This window comes from Monomorium pharaonis, chromosome 9 (genome assembly GCF_013373865.1).
Source record: "Monomorium pharaonis isolate MP-MQ-018 chromosome 9, ASM1337386v2, whole genome shotgun sequence".
Taxonomy (NCBI): Eukaryota; Metazoa; Arthropoda; class Insecta; order Hymenoptera; family Formicidae; genus Monomorium; species Monomorium pharaonis.
In genome coordinates this window covers 14,715,794-14,735,222 of record NC_050475.1, presented here as the reverse complement: position 1 = coordinate 14,735,222, position 19,429 = coordinate 14,715,794, and the positions used below count along the sequence as shown (strand labels likewise).

The 19,429-nt window shown below is 34.6% G+C and overlaps 1 protein-coding gene across 1 annotated transcript in view; it reads right to left on the bottom strand.

The window, feature by feature from the left end:
* Positions 1-19,429, bottom strand: part of LOC105833490 — a 230,539-nt gene that overhangs the window by 203,868 nt on the left and 7,242 nt on the right.

Genomic DNA, 19,429 nt, shown 5'->3' with positions numbered 1-19,429 from the left:
TCAGCTGAGTTGAATGGCAACGGCGTCGCTTACAATTAATAATTTGTAAACAAATGAAATGTCAACAGAATATCTCGAGACATCATCTCGACCGGACATGTCTGAGATTCCCTGCTTTTGTAAACGCGGGAAATAATAAAGTCGTTTAAATTGGCAATCCGCCTGTTTATTTCGCGTGTTGTGAGAGTGTTGTGTTCGAGAGCGAGTGAGCTTCGAGAAGTGCAACAATAATATCACCTTTATTTAAATAATTTTAAAGTTTCTTTCACATTCAAGAGTTCTAATGAATAATTCATAAATAAAGTATCTGTTATTATTACAGCCATATTTTTTCTGTACTTTTTAAGGTTGTTACTTTTGTCAACTTTAAATTAACTTCAAACTTCGAAATTCCTTCAAAACTTCGTAATTCCTAAAATTTGAAGTTTCGAATTTTGATGCGTTTACAAATTTATTTAAAAAACACTAAAAATATTACAACTAAAAAAATTAATTATTTAATATATGTATATTAAATAATATATGTATATACTTAAAAAAATATATAAAAAAAAATTCAAGATTGGCTTAACAGAATAATCATGTTTGTTAAAAAAATAGGTTTCATTACTAAAGAGAATTCGTGACCATGTCAAATGGTATGGGGTCATAAGCATTCGAACGGGTCTTTAATAACTCAGGTGTTGTTTTCTTAAAAATTTCGAAACGTTTCTATCTATCAATCTGCTCGCTCATATTCGGACATGCATAATTGTAACTATCTGCGATCTTAAAGCATTGTCGTCAACCGGTTCGGGACCACTCCCTTCGCCCAGCAAAGAGCTGTCCCCACTTCAGCTGCTTTTTCAGTGTTTCTTGTCATTCATTGGAAATCGTGTAAAACACGTCAACTCATTCAACATTTTCTTCACCAATCAACTATCGAAATAAAAGCGCAGTAAGAAAAATCGAATGAAAAATCTGTTGCAACGAAAAACTCGTCAGTCTTTGTGCAGACAGGGAAGTATCCCGTTTGGACACGTAACAATTGGACACGTACGATTGGATACCGCACAATTGGACACGGCACGATTGGACACGCACGCACGCACGCACGCACGCACGCACGCATTTACATGTGTTTGCAGATTTCTAATACAGTTTAGCGACTTGGATGGGGTAAGTGCGGAAGAGGGTCGATGGCGTGCGTGCGAGCATTCTCTGCACCACATGTGTTTGCAACTTTCCACGCAAAACGGGATGCTCCTAAAAATACGTAGTATATAGATGTTTGAATTTCACTTTTTTTTTTGGCAGATCGACGCTTTTTTCTGCCAGATGTTTCTAAAGTTAGATAATCTGTCATATAATATATAAACGTTTTTCACTAGAAGGCTGTGCGGTGTCCAACAATGCGGTGTCTTTCGAATACTTCTATCGAGCACAGTTGCGAGGAGTTTGTTCGGCTACTTCTCAATTTCTGTTGCTAATACAATATACAGTAAAAATTGTAAACAAGTGCGATATAACGTCGCGAGCAGACTTATATCCGTGTACGATTAGCAAGTGTATGCGCATCACTGAACGTTACAGCCATCTCGAGGACCAAATGACATACAACAGGGGAAGAAGCGATTACCTGCCGCATTCACCTAAGAGAGCGGCCCCCTGCCGCCCGGGTCAAGGGTCATCGGCATCAACCAGTTGTGCTTCACGTTCAACGACACAGAGAAGTCCACCTCTTTACAAATTCGGGTCACTCTTACCGAGGAGCAATTCATAAACTTTGCGCAAGACTACTCTGCATTCGCGGATCTTAGATAACCCGCATTTTGAAGCACTCTTTAGAACATCACTTAGCAGAGCAGAATCGTTACGTTTCTTTGTAATAAACTCTAGCTTAAGATCGCGATGACGTTTCAATCTATATTCGGAAACCGCGCCGTGCATAGCGAGAGCTTCCTGTTCGAGCGAGACGGACCGGATTCAGGCAACGGGATCATCTCCAGAAATGTTGTCGACTCTCAGCAATTGTTGTTCCAAACCGATTCACGTTTATGCTAAAGAAGGCTTAAATACATTAATTTATTTACAAACGACTGTGTTTGTTTCTCTTGTTTGCACACCAGAACCTTGTTCCTTTTCGTCTTTTCGTGGCTATCAACCCGCTAACAATGTTAGTTTTCGTCTCTTCATATAAAAAAGTTACAAATTGCAATTCACAAAATGCTGATTGAATAGCTTTCAAGCAACACCTATATTTTTATTTACTTAACAAATTTATTTTATAGAAGCTCTAATAAATTTTCGTGTGTATTAGCAACAAATCACTGGATACACATAAAGAGTGGCATTTGTCTCAAACAAGCTTCAAAGTTCGAATATCGAAGTCTTCGAAACAAACCACCAGCTGTAGTATTTTTAGGAAAAAATGGAAAAGAACCATGTTATTTTCTTCAAGTGTTAACAAAAAATTAGAAATACTGATATTTTATTATCACAATTGTAAGCTATTTCTTGGCCCGTGCAAACTGTCTATTCATTGTTTATCTCCTGCTCTACGATGAGTTTCGTCTAAAATACTGTCGATTGATTTACCTACTACTATCTAAACAACAAATCAAGATAACGGATAATTTATGCGGATAATTTAACGGCGTTTTTCTCGGAAGCGATTTATTCTGTAAATTTTATATATAAATATATACTTCAAGAATCTCTCTCTCCTCCTCTCTCTCTCTTTCTGCGCTTGGAAACAAACGTGTCAAACATCGCTCCGCAAAAGTCAATTTTTTTCTGTGAATACATATTGCCGATAAACGTGAAATTTGTAACAAGTGTGATTTTTATAAACTAAGAGTAATTATGAGTGTTATCTAGTAAAGTTGTGCTAAATTGTGGACTGTAGGACAGAATTTTTATTTTGAAATTTCAGTTTTTAAACAGCAGTCAGTCATAATAGTGTTAACGTGTAATGTGTAACTGTGTGAATGCGTCATATTAGTCGGTATAGTCAACATGTTTGACGCCGATTATACAGAGTATAGGTGCTCTATGTAAAAGACATTAAAAACATTACGGTACAGTGCAAAATGTGCAAAAAACTTTTTTACCATCCTAGGTGTACTATCAAGCATAAAATCTACAATAGTAGACAAGAACTTAAAGTGCAAGGGTCCTTTTGAAAAAATAAGAATTAAAAATAAGAAAGAGTAAAATATGAACAAAACAATGGGAGGAAGTAATAAAGAGCGGGATAACTGCAAGTATGTCAGGAAGTGCAAACAAACAATTCAAAGACTAATACAAAGATCGACTGGTTAGTAAAAATAGTGAGAAAAATAAAAGATGAAATTGCATGTAAAAAGGAACTTAAAATAAGATGGAAGAATTGAAACCCACAATACAAGACAAGTTGGGTAAAAATTACAATATTATGAAACCAAAGAGTTAAGCCAAAAATAAAAATAACAAATGTTGGTGTAGAAAAATGGTATTAGATGATAAAAATCTGATAAGCATAATTATAAACCAAAATAAACTTAACGATGAAAGAGAAGGATTTCATATGCAGGTAATTAAGAAGATAATCATAAAAAGAATAAAGTATAAAAATACGCAATCCAAAAAGGAAAGGGAAATAATTTTTTAATACTCAAAATGGATAAAATAACTCATGACTCAGTGTTGAGAAAAGAAAAAATAAATACAGGATAGAAGAAATGTTTTATATTTAATTATTTCAATGTCAAAAAATGTTTTAAATACTAGAGATATTATCATCTTGCCAAAGATTGCACGCGGCAAGAAACATGCCACAAATGTGCAAGAAAACAAAGCAAAAGAACCCATGCTGAAAAGATGCATAAAATAACGACATACACTTGAAAATAAGTGACAAGCATAATGCCCTAAGTGTGGAATGTCGAACATAGAAAGATTAAAAAAAGAAAAAGGGACCGACATGGAAAGCAACTACAGACAGAAAACAATCATGTATGGTGTAACAAATCGCATTCACCGGCGACCAGCGTTCGCGATCGGCCCGGTCCGGCCGACCAACCGCCTAGCCGCAATCACGGGCATCGGTCCGTGATAAAACTCCACAATTTTCGGCGAAACAACGATCGTCTCAACAACCGTGCGCTTTCCTAGTATCCCGATCACCGGGATGCTGGGCGCGGAGGAAACCAAAGACCCCAGAGGGTCCCCGATCCGTCGAGAGTAGTATATAAAGCCGCCTCAATGGAATAAGACACTTCTCGAACGACCGGCACCCAGCTCTCCGTCTGCTGGATACCGTCGAGAAGATCCTCCGAACGTATCTTAAGGTAGAGCGTCTCCGTCTTAGCCTAGAGTTTTCGGCTACATTCGATTCCGCTTCCTAGCTCCAAGTCAGCAAGTCGAGGGTGGAGTATTTTCCGCCTTCGCCGAAGGTTCTCGGCCGCTACTCACTCCACTCCTCATACGGTTGGATAAAAGAGGTAGGGAATTCTGTGTCTCCTCCGAGCGTTCTCGGAATTCCGACACCGATCCAGAATTACTATTCCACCGAAATTCGAGGAAATACCGTGCTGCGACGCCTAAATCCCGAGCACAAACGGTTCTCGCCCCCGCACCGCCTAAATCCTCGAGCGCCTCGCCTCGAGACATCACCTTCGCTGCACCGCGTGCCTCACAGGCATCACCGAACGCCCAACTAATCGCCAAAATCATGAGTAAACACGATAAACACCACGTTGTAAATACTCTGTATATAATGTACATAATCCAGATATAAAATATAAACTACCGTTAAAACTAAAATAGCCGTTTCTGCTGTCTCAGGACCCTTCCTACCCTAGTTCCCGACGAATTCGTCCGGCTAGAAAACACAATCGTTACAATACAAACGTTCAGTATTGGCGCATAAGGAGGAGATACATCAGATTAGATGAAGATAAATCCTGCAACTTTGGCATTATCAGAATCCAAATTGATATCGGACACAGAAAATAATTAGATAAATGTAATACAATGCAATTCGATGTGATGCTAAAAATCAGAATACGGGAGGAGTTATTTTATATGTTAAAAGCAACATAAGATATAAAATACTTTTATTTAAAAAAATAATACAAAATTGCTGGTATATAAAAATGTAATAAAAATACGAGATATGTATAAAAGAGTACTAATAAAAATATCTCATTCATTGAGCGCGTTGGATAAGGACCTTATAAAATTTTTAAAAGACATACTAAAATTATTTGTAGTAAAAAAAGAATGTATAATAGTAGGCGACTTTGATATAAAAGAGAGTCCAAAAATGGCCATTTTTAGCGCCAAACAAACATCTTTAAAACCTTATTTTCAAAATCCATACATTCATGAAAAAAATGGTTATTTGCCCAGCAAAACTAAGGAAAGTTTCAAAAAATAATAAAATAAGTTATTTAAACAATTTCATAATTAATAATACAGGCACACACAAAAAAGTGGTTGGCGGATCAAACTAATCAATCCTTAAGTATTTTGCCCGCTGAATCCGAATTCAAAGTCAGAATTGCAAAGTGAGTTCATATTTCCTAACTCCAAAAAGAATTTTTTTTATGTTGGTTCAGCGGACCAAACTAGTCTATCCTTATGTATTTTGACTCGCTAAATCCAAATTCAAGGTCAAAATTGCTGAATTAGCTGATATTTTTCCTAACCTCAAAAAAATCATCTTATAAAAAGAGTTTGGGTCACAAATGTATAATCCAGAGCGTGTAGGCTTACGTAACCACATTACCCGGGAAAAATTCAATATGTATAACAAGTCTGAGCTTCTGTAAATGAATAGCGTAAAAAATTCACTTCCTTTTTGTATTATATTTAACTCTTTTATTCTCGAAGATTCTATGCTATGGCTGGCTTTCTTTTACGTTTCTTTTTTTTACAGAAACATTTCGTTTAAGCGTCCAGCAGAAATCAGTTCATCATGTTCACATCCCACTTGCCTTGATATCATCGGTCCATCTTCTTAACGCTTAATGAAATCTTTCTCCCTGTTCTTCACTATAATCACCTAGATTTTCTGGAAAGTAATCGATATGATAATCCAAGAAATGCAACTTAAGATTCATTAAGCAACCTAGTTTTCTACAGTTCTCAATCATTTCCGCTACCCTTTCTCTGTAATCTTGACTTTTATGGTTTCCTAGAAAATTTTCTGACATCTTTAAAACTCAGTTATGCTGCTCTTTCGTCTTCATTCATTTTGGTGACAAAATGGAAACTAACATTATAATTAAAAATAAAATGTTAATTTTAGACTCGTTTCATAAACCAACCTTTTCAGGAAAACATTTTAATTAATTGTTTCAGCATCCTCTCTCTTAGAAGAAAGGAGTAATTACAGGCATGATAAAATAAGGTCAATTTTTCATTTAAACTTCGCGGGTACTATAAAATCAAAATTATTTGTTTGTAGGTTAATAGTACTGTCTTTGACATCTATGCAGAGTTTCATGTCAATATATTCAATTGCTGTATTCGCCTGCGGTGCTAAATCAGGAGAACACGATGGTTGTGGAACGATATGAGTCGAGTTTTTGGCGAAATGTTCTCGAAGAACTAACAAAATCAGACAGTAAAAATCGAAAAACTCACTTTTGTATGTTTACAAAAACACGTGTAGCTCTGCAGCAATTAAATATATTAACATAAAACTCTGCATAGATGTCAAAAACAGTACTACTGCAAAAAAATAATTTTATAATTTTATAGTACCCGCGAAGTTTAAATAAAAAATTCACCTTATTTTTTTTATCACAATAATAGATAGGGTCTTTCATCTCTTGCATCCTGAATTTCATCCAAAAAATCTTAATTTTGTAATAGAAACACTGTTAACAATTATCCGATCAATTTTATGTTTAAGACGATTAATAAAAGGATTTAAAAAATGATCAACACATATGCTTTAAACACTAATGACTGCAACTTAGTTTCTAAAGATGAAAAAACATTGGTTTACGATTCCTTTTGTTAGTGGTATTTCTGATAAATTTAACATTACAAAAAATTTAAATTCAAGATTGGATTTGTACAGCATGCATAAAGTGCGGAAATTTATAAAAATACACAAAGATTCTTTTGAAACTGTGTTCATGAGAAACGTGGTTTATATAATTTCCTGTAAGGATTACGAGACTTCATTTGTAGGCCAAATGGGGCAAAAATTAAAAACACGTATTTCAGAACACCAAAATCATAAATAGAAATTCTACTACAAGCTCAGTAATTATTAATCACAGGATACAACATGGACATAATTTCATTGAGATACTGTGAAAGTTTTTGATGCGAAAATGGATATTTATAAAAGATTAACTTTAGAGATGCTGGTTATTGAGTTACAAAAACAAGGTTTAAATTTGCAGATGGATACCGATTTTTTAGATTATGCGTATTCAATTGTAAGGAATTTGTAATATTTACCGATACTTTCACTTGTTAATCTCTAAAAAAAATTTGACGATTTTGTTTTAGTCGTTATTTAACTGTTAACCTCATTCTTTTTACTGTTACTTTGACTCTCCACAATTGACACATTTCAACTGTATTTTATTCAGTTATTTCTTTTATATTCATCTATTAATTAATTTATTGTATTACGTTTTGACTTTGGCAATTGTTACTTATTTTGTGAGAGTGCGAGATAAGAAGCATCTATGGGTAAGTAACTCAAAACATTTTGTGCAGTGGTTTAAACACATTGTTAAATATAAAAAAATACACGATGCTGTTCACAGCATCAATTGCATTTTTATTCAGTATGCTAACTTGGATGGATAATGTAAAATTGATGTTTCACAATGTGGCTTGAGGCCATGAATTGCTGTTGTTTTGCACTCCCTTCTTATCAATGATTTGCGTGACACAAGGTCAAATCAGAATTAATTTGCTGCTACGTTAATTCAAATGTTTTAAATATCGTTAAAAATGACTTTAAAGCAGGGGTTCCCAACCAGTGGTCCGCGGACCCCCAGGGGTCTGCGAAAACTAAATTAAGGTCCGCAAAACAAAGTCACATTGATTTTCAATTAAATGTTCTCTATTAAATATATTCAAATATTATTCTAAGTTTAACGTTAACTAGTAAAAATTACGATTAAAATTTATTTTCAAATTCTCGGATTATTTTGAACCTTGGGGTCCCTGCACCAAACAAAAAAGTCCTAATGGTCCCTGGTCAAAGAAAGGTTGGGGAACCACTGCTTTAAAGTAAACCAAAACGCGGTTTTTATTTGTTAAGGTTTTGTTGTCATCCTTCATATATCAAGTGTTTGTTTTGATGCTCTAATTGTAAGTTAAATTAAAGTTTGTTATGTTGCGCTAAAATAAAAAATTTTTATTTTATTTGCGCTTTGATTTCCGCGCTGACTTACATTACCCTTATTTTCATTAATTTGTATTTTTAAATTTGGTGAGTCTAATATAACTAATTGTAATTCTTCTTTTTGTAATATAGTATTAAAAATTTTAATTTTTGTTTAACAATGCTTTTTTTATCAAACATGTTTTCCTCTCAACTTAATGAAAATTATTGAATGTATTGTTCTTGATAAAACTATATAAAATTCAGTAAGTACATTATATGACTGTTTAAAATTAAAAAATGCTTTAAAGATTTTATATCTTTGTATATATTTAAGACAATAATTGTAGATTTGAGACTAATTCTTTGTGCATATTTCGGATTAATTTAACTCATTTTTCTCAGTATGCGTAAGTTGAAAAAAAAGTCATGATTAAATGACAATAGCAGAATTCATGGTGCGATAAAATCAACATAACAAATCGATATCCCTGAACTATCTCAGATTTGTATAGATCAGATAGCTCTCAATAGTAGCAGTAATAAGTCATATTTGACAAGTTTGTTAAGCAAAAGTAAGAGTAAACGTGTGTCTTGATCGTGGGAGATCACGACCTACGCAAATTCCGCATTAAATGGCAATTAGTAGTTTTCAAAGAAGCAGAATAACGGTCTACTGTACAGAAGATAACAGATAAATAATAATGAATATAAATAAATATAAGCAATAATAAATCTTTTCTAAATTTCTTTGATTATCAACAATATTGTTCTAAGCATATGGAACAGTTGAACATTCAGCGATATATTAAAATTTTAGATTACGTTTAAATTAGACTTTCTTAAAGTACACATAATAAAAATTTAGAATTCTTCAACATCTTATTTCAACTTAATTTTGTATAGACATTTGTTCCATTTGACGTATCATATATGTATACACACAGACACACACACGCGCGTGTGTGTGGAAAAAGTTACAGATTTTTAACTGAGATACTTGAAATAAAAATGCAAATTATTAAACATAAATGTCTACATACAATACCATATGTGTACATATGTGTATATACACACAAAGTCCTAGATAAAAATTTTCCCAGATAAAAATTTTTACAAATAGTCCAATAATCCAATATTGACATAATATTAGGTTTGTTTTTTGTTTACTAAACATAGTTAATATTTTTTATAGATTTTGTCTTTATATTTCTCTCTATGTTTTCTCAATAAAAAAATTATGACACAAGTTATTTTGAATTAAAATTTAAAAATAATGCCTAAAACATTTTACACTATTTTTTATTATAGAATATGTCATCTTTTTCTCTTTGTTTATCATAGAATAACTTTGTGTTGTAAGTACAATATATGTGTATGTACAACTACATGTTTTTAAAAAAGGTAAATGTTTACAATATATACCGGTGCGAAAAATCATTTTTTTTCAATACCAATCAACAAAACTACTATAGAAATGAAATGTAGAAATGTTTTTAGAGAAGAGCATTTTTATTTTCATGGCAAAAACCATTAAAAAACCATAAAAATTATGGTTTTTTCCATTTATTTCCGTAAAGAGTGAGAATTTCAAAAAATACTTCAAATAAAAGTTGTAGATCTCATCGAAATACACATTTTAGGTTCTACTGATTTTTGTCATAAAGATAATAGTTTTTGAGAAAAACGTTAAATGTTCAAAACTTCATAAAACTGATCTACCACAATTCGAGTTTTATTAGTTAATTTTATTAATACCGAAAAGTGCAAAGCTCCTCCTTTGTCCACGTGTTTTCTGTACGTGTTTTCTGCACTTAAAAACGCGTGGGCGGGAAAGATGCTCCGCCCCTGCACCCCCTCCCCTTATTTTTTCCTAATCTAACCCAAGCAATTTGAAGTCATTATTTGGCTACAATTTCAAATCTAAAATCGCAAACCCATGTAGTACAGTACAAGCATGGACGTCGTTTTGCTCTGGAACCCGGGGGGGGGGGGGGAGAGTATGAGTAGACCTCGCTTCACATAAAAAGTCAAAAACACAATAGTACAAATAACGCGTGGGCGAGGTGTACCTCGCACCTCCTTCCAGTACTAACTTATAAAATTAACTAACAAAACTCCAATTGTGTTAGATGAGTTATATAAAGTTTTGAACATTTAACGTCGTTTTCCTCAAAAACTATTGTCTTTATGACAAAAATGAATATAAAAATATAAAATGTGTATTTAGATAAGATCTATAACTTTTATTTGAAGTATTTTTCAAAATTCCCATTATTTGCGGAAATAAATGAAAAAAACCGTAATTTTTATAGTCTTTTTATGGTTTTTGCCATAAAAATCAAATTTCCCCTCCGTAAAAACATTTCTATATTCCATTTCTATAGTAGTTTTGTTAATTAATATTTTAAAAAATTGATTTTTCGCACCTATTGTAAACATTTACCTTAAAAAGTTTAATTGTATTTAAAATTAAGATTGCCTTACACTCCTTACAGTGTAAATATAATGTCAATGTGGCATAATATATAGTGGTACTATATCACAAATTTTGTTGCAAATTCTATGATATAGTACCACTACATACTGTGCCACATTAACATTATATTTAAAGTTTATATTTTAACTTTTTCTTTATTAGAGATACAAATAATAATGTAATAAAATTATTTTTCTTATATAAAACTATTTGTAAGGGGACAGGATAGTCGGATGGCTGGCACAAATAAAACACGCACTTGGTTATGAATGTTTAATAAAAAAAAGTGATATCGCTGCGTCAGGACAAGTTTCCTGGCCGCAGGATCGTGGTAGACTGCGTGCACGGACGCGCTCGTTCGGCACCGAAAACAAACGAAAATCTATCGCCTCTCAGGGACGACTAACAATGGTCGCTTTACCGCGTTCTTAAACCTATCTTACATACTACATTCGGCCTTTCCTGACCCTACTTCGCCCTCGAAGTTAACTCCTTTAATCCAAGGCCTCATATTTACTGCCTCCCACGTACCTTCGTAAGGTTTCTGTGTCATCTGATGACCACTTATGTCCTTTATAACGTATCGATTGTTTTTAAGAACTCGCGCTATCTCATACGGGCCCTTAAATTTAGGAATAATTTTATGGGAAGCCCCCTTGGCCGTTTCTATATTCTTAATCATGACATAATCGCCAATGTTATAATTATGTGCAGGTTTACGCTTTTTATCGAAGTACTCCTTATTATACTTTTGACTTTGTTTTATTCTGTCTGCCGCTCTCGCTCGCAATTGCCTTAAATCTCTGTTATTTTCGGTAGCATTAACGGTAACATCTAGATATTCACGAATAGCGTCTACAACTTTTCCTCGCTGTTCAACGCCAAACATGAGTTTACTTGGAGTCTCGTTGGTAGCCTTATGCACACTATTATTAATCGCAAATTCGATTTCGGATATTATCTTGTACCAATAAACTTTTTCGTCGTTATTTATGAGCTTACTTATCATAGGTCCTAATACTCTATTAACACGTTCTACTTGGCCATTCGCCTTGGGTGAATGAGTCGCAATTCTAACATGCTGTATATTACTATCATTACAAAACGATCCGAATTCACTTGATGAAAATGCCGTACCCCTATCAGATATGATAACACGTGGTCTACTAAAGTTACTAAAATGAACTAACAAATGACTGATAACTTCTTGCGTTGCTGTAGTCTTAGTCGGGTATAATTTCACAAATTTCGTGAAGGCGTCAATGACAACTAAAAGGTACCGTTTCGCTAACCGATCCTTGTCTATAGGACCATAATGGTCTATGTGATAAATTTCAAACGGCATCTCCCCCTTAGGAATACAATGCAAATATCCTTCTTTTTTCCCTTCGAACGGTGAAAAAGCGATACATTTCAAACAGTTCGCGATGTGGTCCTTAATTTTTTGCCTCATTTTCGGAAACCAGTAACTTTTTCTTACATTATCGAATGTTTTTTCTACTGCCAAATGGCCCATCTGGTCGTGATACCTGTGCAAAACATGCGCTTCCATAACGCTCGGTACGTAAAATAGTAACTCACCATTGTCCTTTCTAAATACAATTCCGTTTCTTAATTCAAAATAAGGATCTTCGGATTTTTGTAATATTTCCTTTAATTCTCGCGTTTTGTTATCGCGGTTTTGACTAAGTGCAAGATTTAACTCAAACGAATTGTCCTCGATGACTAATATTTCGCTCGGTAATCTACTTAATGCGTCTACGTGACCCATCTTCGTTCCCGGTCTATGCTCGGTAACATAATCGTAATTAAGTAGTTCCAATATCCACCTACTTATTCGCGGTGATATATCCTTTTTCTTAATGGCTAAAGTCAGAGCATTACAGTCCGTGACTATTTTAAACTTAATTCCGCTTAAATAAACCTTAAAACGCCGTAACGCATATATAATTGCCAACATTTCTAGCTCAAAGCTATGATAACGGCTTTCTACTTCTGTCGTTCGTCTCGAAAAGAAAAATATCGGGTGGAATTGTTTGTCACTACCACGTTGCGCCAATACTGCTCCAAAACCAGCAATACTTGCGTCACAATGTAATTCCGTTTCGCTATTTGGGTTATATATAGCTAGAACAGGGGCCTGTGTCAACTTATTTTTTAATTCTTCAAAGGCTTGCAATTCGCGTACTTCAAAAGCAAAAGATGCGTTCTTACGCAACAAGTCATATAACGGTTTTGCAATTACTGAAAAAGCCGGTATAAATTTACGAAAATACGAACACAATGCTACGAAGCTATGCACTTCCTTAATGTTACGTGGTACCGGTATCTTTTGTACAGATCTTACACCTTCCTTCGTCGGACTGATGCCTGCTTCGGTAACCAAATAACCCACGAATTCTACTTTCGTTTGCAGAAAAGCGCACTTATCAATCCTAAGCTCAAGCCTGTTTGCTATAAATAATCCAAACACTCGTCGCAATATTTCGATATGTTGTTCTATTGTCTCTGATATCACTAAAATGTCGTCCATATAGACAACTACTTTTAACTCTCGTATGAGTTCCGATAATACCTGATTGATGTACCTCTGAAATCGAGACGGAGCTACTTTTAGCCCGAAAGGCATACACATGAACTCAAATTGGCCAAAAGGCGTCGAAAATGCGGTATACTTAATGGATTCTTCCGACATTCGTATGTGGTAAAATCCGTTTCTTAAATCTAGCTTCGTGAAGTACTTTTTGCCACACAATGAATCAATAAGATCTTCTATATTCGGTAACGGGTAATTATCCTTTATTAACGCTTTATTTAATTCACGATAATCGATACACAATCGCAAATCTCCCGTTTTCTTACGTACTAACACGATAGGTGAAGCGTACTCCGATTCGCTCGGCCGTATAATTCCTTTCGCGAGCAAAGAATCTAGTAGAACGCGAAGTTCTTTTCGTTCCGCATATGACGGTCTATTAAGAGAAAAGTGAAACGGTTTGTCATCTTTTAGTCTCAACTTAATTTCCGCATCGACAACAGGTTGTTCTGGCCTTTTCGGTTTAACATACTCTTCGATAAATAATTTCTTTATCGCTTTTTGCGCCTCTATGCTTACGTCTTGATTTATATTTAATGCTTCACACGAATCTTTACGTGGTTCATTTACGCGAATACTTAATATTTCTTTAATCACTTGATCTTCCAATGCTTTATCAGACGAATCCCCCTTCTCAAAGAATAATTTCAAAACATCTCGACCGATTACTACAGACGCTTTCATTGATCGCGCTGGTACTATTAGCAACGATACGTTTTCCTGTACTCTATCGTCAAGCGTGATTTGAGCGGTAACACGTCCCTTTACTTCTAGCGCACTATCGTTTATTCCGCGGTATCTATTATCTTCCGGCGCTACCGGTATAACTAAACTCGGCGGTATGAAATCATCTTTCGCGAAACTGACGGGACTACCCGTATCTAACAAAGTGTCAAGCTTTAAATTAACTACACAATTATTGGCTTCGTCACTTATCTGATAGTCTACTTTCCTATGGAAATCTCCAACTTCTTCACTGGACACGCTGTTGACATCCGTCTTCTCCTCGGCCTCGTCCTTGTTCTTTCCGCTTTTCGCCTGCTCCTTCGAGGGACACTCCTTTGCCTTGTGTCCCGTTTGAAAGCACTTGAAACACGCTCCCTTCTCTCGTTTCGGCATCGGGCACTTGACTGCTATGTGTCCTGCTTGATTACAATTGTAGCACTTCGGATCTGCTTTTCCTTCTGCGTCACCGTCGTTCTTCTTGCTCGAACTCGCCGCCTTGACCGTATGTTTATTAGTGGACGTCTTCTCCATTTTATGCGGAGTCTTGTGATCGGAGCTCAATGAAATATTTTCCATTGCTCGCAGTAAAGATTCTTTGTTAAGAAACCGTTGCATCATTGCATGATACTTGATTGATTTGACTGGGATACCTTCTATCAAGTAGTCCACTATCTCGTCTTCACTTATCGGTACCTTATTTGCCAAAATAATCTTCTTATGGAAATAATCAGCGAACGTCTCGCTTGACTGCCACGTCCGCGCCTCGAATTCCTTCCTCAATGTCAACTTCTTTTCTCGTTGATCATACATGGCTTCCATGCGCACCAGTAATTCGTCGACTGACATGGAAAGATGTGCAGGCATTGAGTGAAACCATTCGGCTGCATCACCTGTTAATTTTGCTCCTAATAGCAATTTGGTCATGTTATCGTCTAGCTGATACATTTGCTTCACTATCATCAGCTGTTCCTTCCAACACTGAAAAAGGCCCTTTTTTCTATCAAATGGCGGTAACATTTCTTTCAAATTTGACAAGCTAACCTTAGATGTCATCAAATTTATACCGTTACCTGGCGTCGTTTGCAACGTAGCACGCAAATGCTCATTTTCTCGTCGCATAAATTCTAATTCACGTAACATCAAATCTCGTTCTCTTCTCGCCAACTCAGCTTCTCGTGCTTCTCGGTTTCTATTTCTCGGTATCTCAGATTGAGGCTCAAACATCTGCTCATCCGGTTCGGTATCTCGGCCTGTCGTTACGTGCGCCGCCTCTCCGGAATCTGTTGCCGTCGTCCTCACATCGGTATCAATGTCGTCCATCCATTGACCGGAAGGATCTGCTTGATTCAGTCTCGAAATTAACTCAGCTTTGTTGCCGGCAGTGCTCAAATTCATTTGCTGCAGCTTATTCTTCAACGCCGCTACCGTGAACACATTCGGGTCCTTCATCTCGGTATCGTCGATCACACATCTGTTCCTTCTTATCCTGCGTAGCTGCTGCCCCAGCGGAACTCAAATTATCGACCTGGTTATTGACCGCGTTCAAAATCGAAATCAAATTATCGACCGCGTTATTGACCGTATTCTTATCAGCGCCACTCACTCGCTGAAACCTGCGTTGTTACCGACCGTCGCGCCGTTTCTTGTCGCTAACCTTCTACGACGCACACACTTGCAGCCTTGCCGCCAAATTTCTTCGATGCTTCTCGAACTTTTGTACTGCCGAACTTATTCGCACAGCCTTCTAATTCACACTTATGCGTATCTCTTCCTTCGAGTCTCGAGCCACTCGAATTCACACGCAGCAGAATCGTACGCGACGAATACGTCTCACTTATATCCTTCGCTTCGCTCGTCTTCCTCGTAACCGATGTCCTTGACCCTCAATTACGATTTTTTCTTCGCCGTTCCTCAGACTTGTCTTCTTGCGGTTCCTGCTCTCGACCTTTCCCGAACTCCTCTCGGTTTTGTCGTTACTTAGCACGGTTGTCCGCGTCTCGGTATCTTCGGTATTCGGCACGCTTCTTCCTCGTTAATATCACACGGATATAAATCGCTACTGAGCCACCAAGCCACTCGAGTCAATTAATTAATGGATCTAACGAACTTAATCCCACTTCTGAAAGTTGTAAGGGGACAGGATAGTCGGATGGCTGGCACAAATAAAACACGCACTTGGTTATGAATGTTTAATAAAAAAAAGTGATATCGCTGCGTCAGGACAAGTTTCCTGGCCGCAGGATCGTGGTAGACTGCGTGCACGGACGCGCTCGTTCGGCACCGAAAACAAACGAAAATCTATCGCCTCTCAGGGACGACTAACAATGGTCGCTTTACCGCGTTCTTAAACCTATCTTACATACTACATATTTGACGTAAAATAGATTTTTTAAATAAACATTTTATTCTTAACTGACGCAATCGTTTGAATGTCATTATTTTTGTACAAACTAAAACAATGGTGTTTAAAATAACACTCCTTTATAATGAATTAAAATGTTAAATAAGAAATATAAATATAATAATTATAAAAATATTAATTAACCCTTTGAGTCATAAATTTTTACAGACACATTCATAAAAACAAACACCACATATATAGATTTTTATAGTCGCTTACGAATCTAACACCAAAATTTCAAAATTAAAAATGGCGGATCCAATATAATAAATCAAAAATTTTTAATTTAGTTTATTTGGATAAAATTTACAATACAAAGTTTTTCGGATTGCTGATTACAAATTTGACATAAAATTTTAAAATTCAAAATGGCGGATCCAATATAGCAAATAAAAATTTTCGATTATATTGCTTTTGTTAAAATTTTATGAATAGGAATTTTTTGGTTTCCTGATGACGAAGCTAATAAAAAAATTTCAAAATTTAAAAAATTAATACCATAAATTAGTAAGTTAAAAACTGATGTAAGATTTCTAATTATCGTCCTAAACACCCCTCAATTAAAAGTTTTATCTAAATAAACTAAATTAAAATATTTTCGGTCACTCATTTGAATCCACCATTTTGAATTTTAACATTCTGATGTCAAATTTATAATCAGCGATTCCAAAAACCCCTAAATTACAATTATTACATGAGTAATTATGTTATGTTTGTTCTGACACAAATTCTTCTTGTAAAAAAAGCATTTATTTGTTAAATAATAATATAAACAATATTATAAATAATCCATAAAAATAGCATGCACCTTAGTGTTAATAAAGAATTAATGAAATAAATTCTTCCAAAACAAAAAAAAATCAAGTTTTAATGCTCAAAATAATTAAAAAAGTAATTTAAAAAGGTGGGACTCCAGAGTCCTGCTGTGACGCAAAGAGTGTAAGTAAAAATAAATTAACTAAATTTTCTTACAACATGTATGCTTAACGTTTTTTTTACTTTAACAAACAAAATTGAAACATAATGAAAATATAACAGAATAAAGGTAATTGATTATATAAATTCTAAAAAAAAACTTAGTAAACAGTAGAGAAGAAAAAGCGATTATGGACTAGTGTGATGGAATTCGCGATATCTCGCATACTTTGTTGAGTTTTGGGGATAACTGTCCAATAATTTCCATTCCTATAATCTTTTATCCAAATTCTGACCTTATCTCCTATTTCTACCGCGTTCCCTTCAATTATCCTACAACTTTACTCTCCTCTCTTCCCTCTTATAACAATTTTCTCAACCTAAATCTCATTATTCCGATTATTCCTATCCCTATTCTCACACCGCTATCGCCACACGACCGTTCACTCTCACACCACCTAACCAAGTCCCACATCAACTTTAGTAAAAAAAACTCCGGAACCCACAATCCCACCTGTCTTTCCTTTTCTCTATCTTTATCCCCTCTCATAATATAAAGTAATATTTGTAATCAGTTAATTTTATTATCAAAATGTATTCATTTAGAAATTGGTTTATCTCATTCTGTGTATGTAAAGTTGGCATCTCAAATTTCTGCCGCAGTTTTATGAAAGTTCTATTTGCATCCGTAGTAGTTCTATATTTTTTGATACTTTACAGCAACAGCTCTGTCAGATTATTACAAAAAAATAATAACAAAATTAAAATGTAGTACAAGGTTCTCTTAATAATAAAACAAAACAGAATTTGAAAAACATAGGGCCAACGAACCACGCAAGATTTTTTAATGGGAAGACAGTTTTTATATAAAAACTAATAAATCGACATTATCTAATGCACATATATACGTTGCGATCAAAAATATAGTTATTTTCAGCGTAAGAATTACCATGTGTTCCTAATGTTCGCTTATTATAATTTCGTCCTTTATAGTTACTTTTGCTTCGATAACTGTGAATTCACGTTAATTGTAACCAAATGGAGATGCAATTATTGGTAAGTTATTGTTTTTCCACTAAGTTTAAGCCTTATCTCTCGACACAACATCTTTCTTTGACATGTAGAAAAGTTTCTCATCAAAAGTTATATGCTAAATAAATTATACAAAAGATATTTGAATAAGTTTTATAATTAACAAAATAGTTAAAATCGTAGCGTTATTAATTAAAATTTAATTAAAATTCAAAATATCACAATATAATTTAGACAAAAGTTACGTAGTCATCCAACAATAATCAATGTTGTAACAAATAGTCAAACGGTTAAAAGAATGTGCTAATTGTCGGAGTAATTATTAAAGAATATGTTTACAATAATTATACAATGTAGTTAAATAACTGAATGTGAAAGAACAGCTAGTTTTTGTGAAGCTGAGTGCATCTAGTGTTGTAATTGATAAGTAATAACAACTAATAACGACTTGTTAAGTGTACATAGACTCGTGAAGATCAAGAATAATAAATATCCAGATTTCTATGCGCTGTGATGGATATGTGAGGATAGAATAACAATGATAATTGGATGGTATGGGAAAAAGGAAAGTTTGTTTAGGAAGGAGGAAGACGGTTTAAAATGCTTAGATAGCCGTCTACAAAAAAATCTGTGTCCTGTTGTTGGTTTAGATCCTTTTTATTTTTTTTTAATAAAAATAATTTCTGAAATTAGTCTTTTATTATAAAAGAGTTTAATATCCAATATGTGGATATCATTCCAATTCATTGTGTAATTTTCTTCAACACAGTGGCCTGCTAAGACACTAGAGATTACATCTTTCTTATTAATTTTCTTTTCGTGTTCTTTTATTCTGATCACTAATTTCCTCTTTCTGTGACTAACATATAAACACTCACAATTTTGCAGTCGATTTTGTAAACTACATCACATTGAAAGTTTTTTAATGAGATCTTTCCTTTTTTTGATGAGCATTTT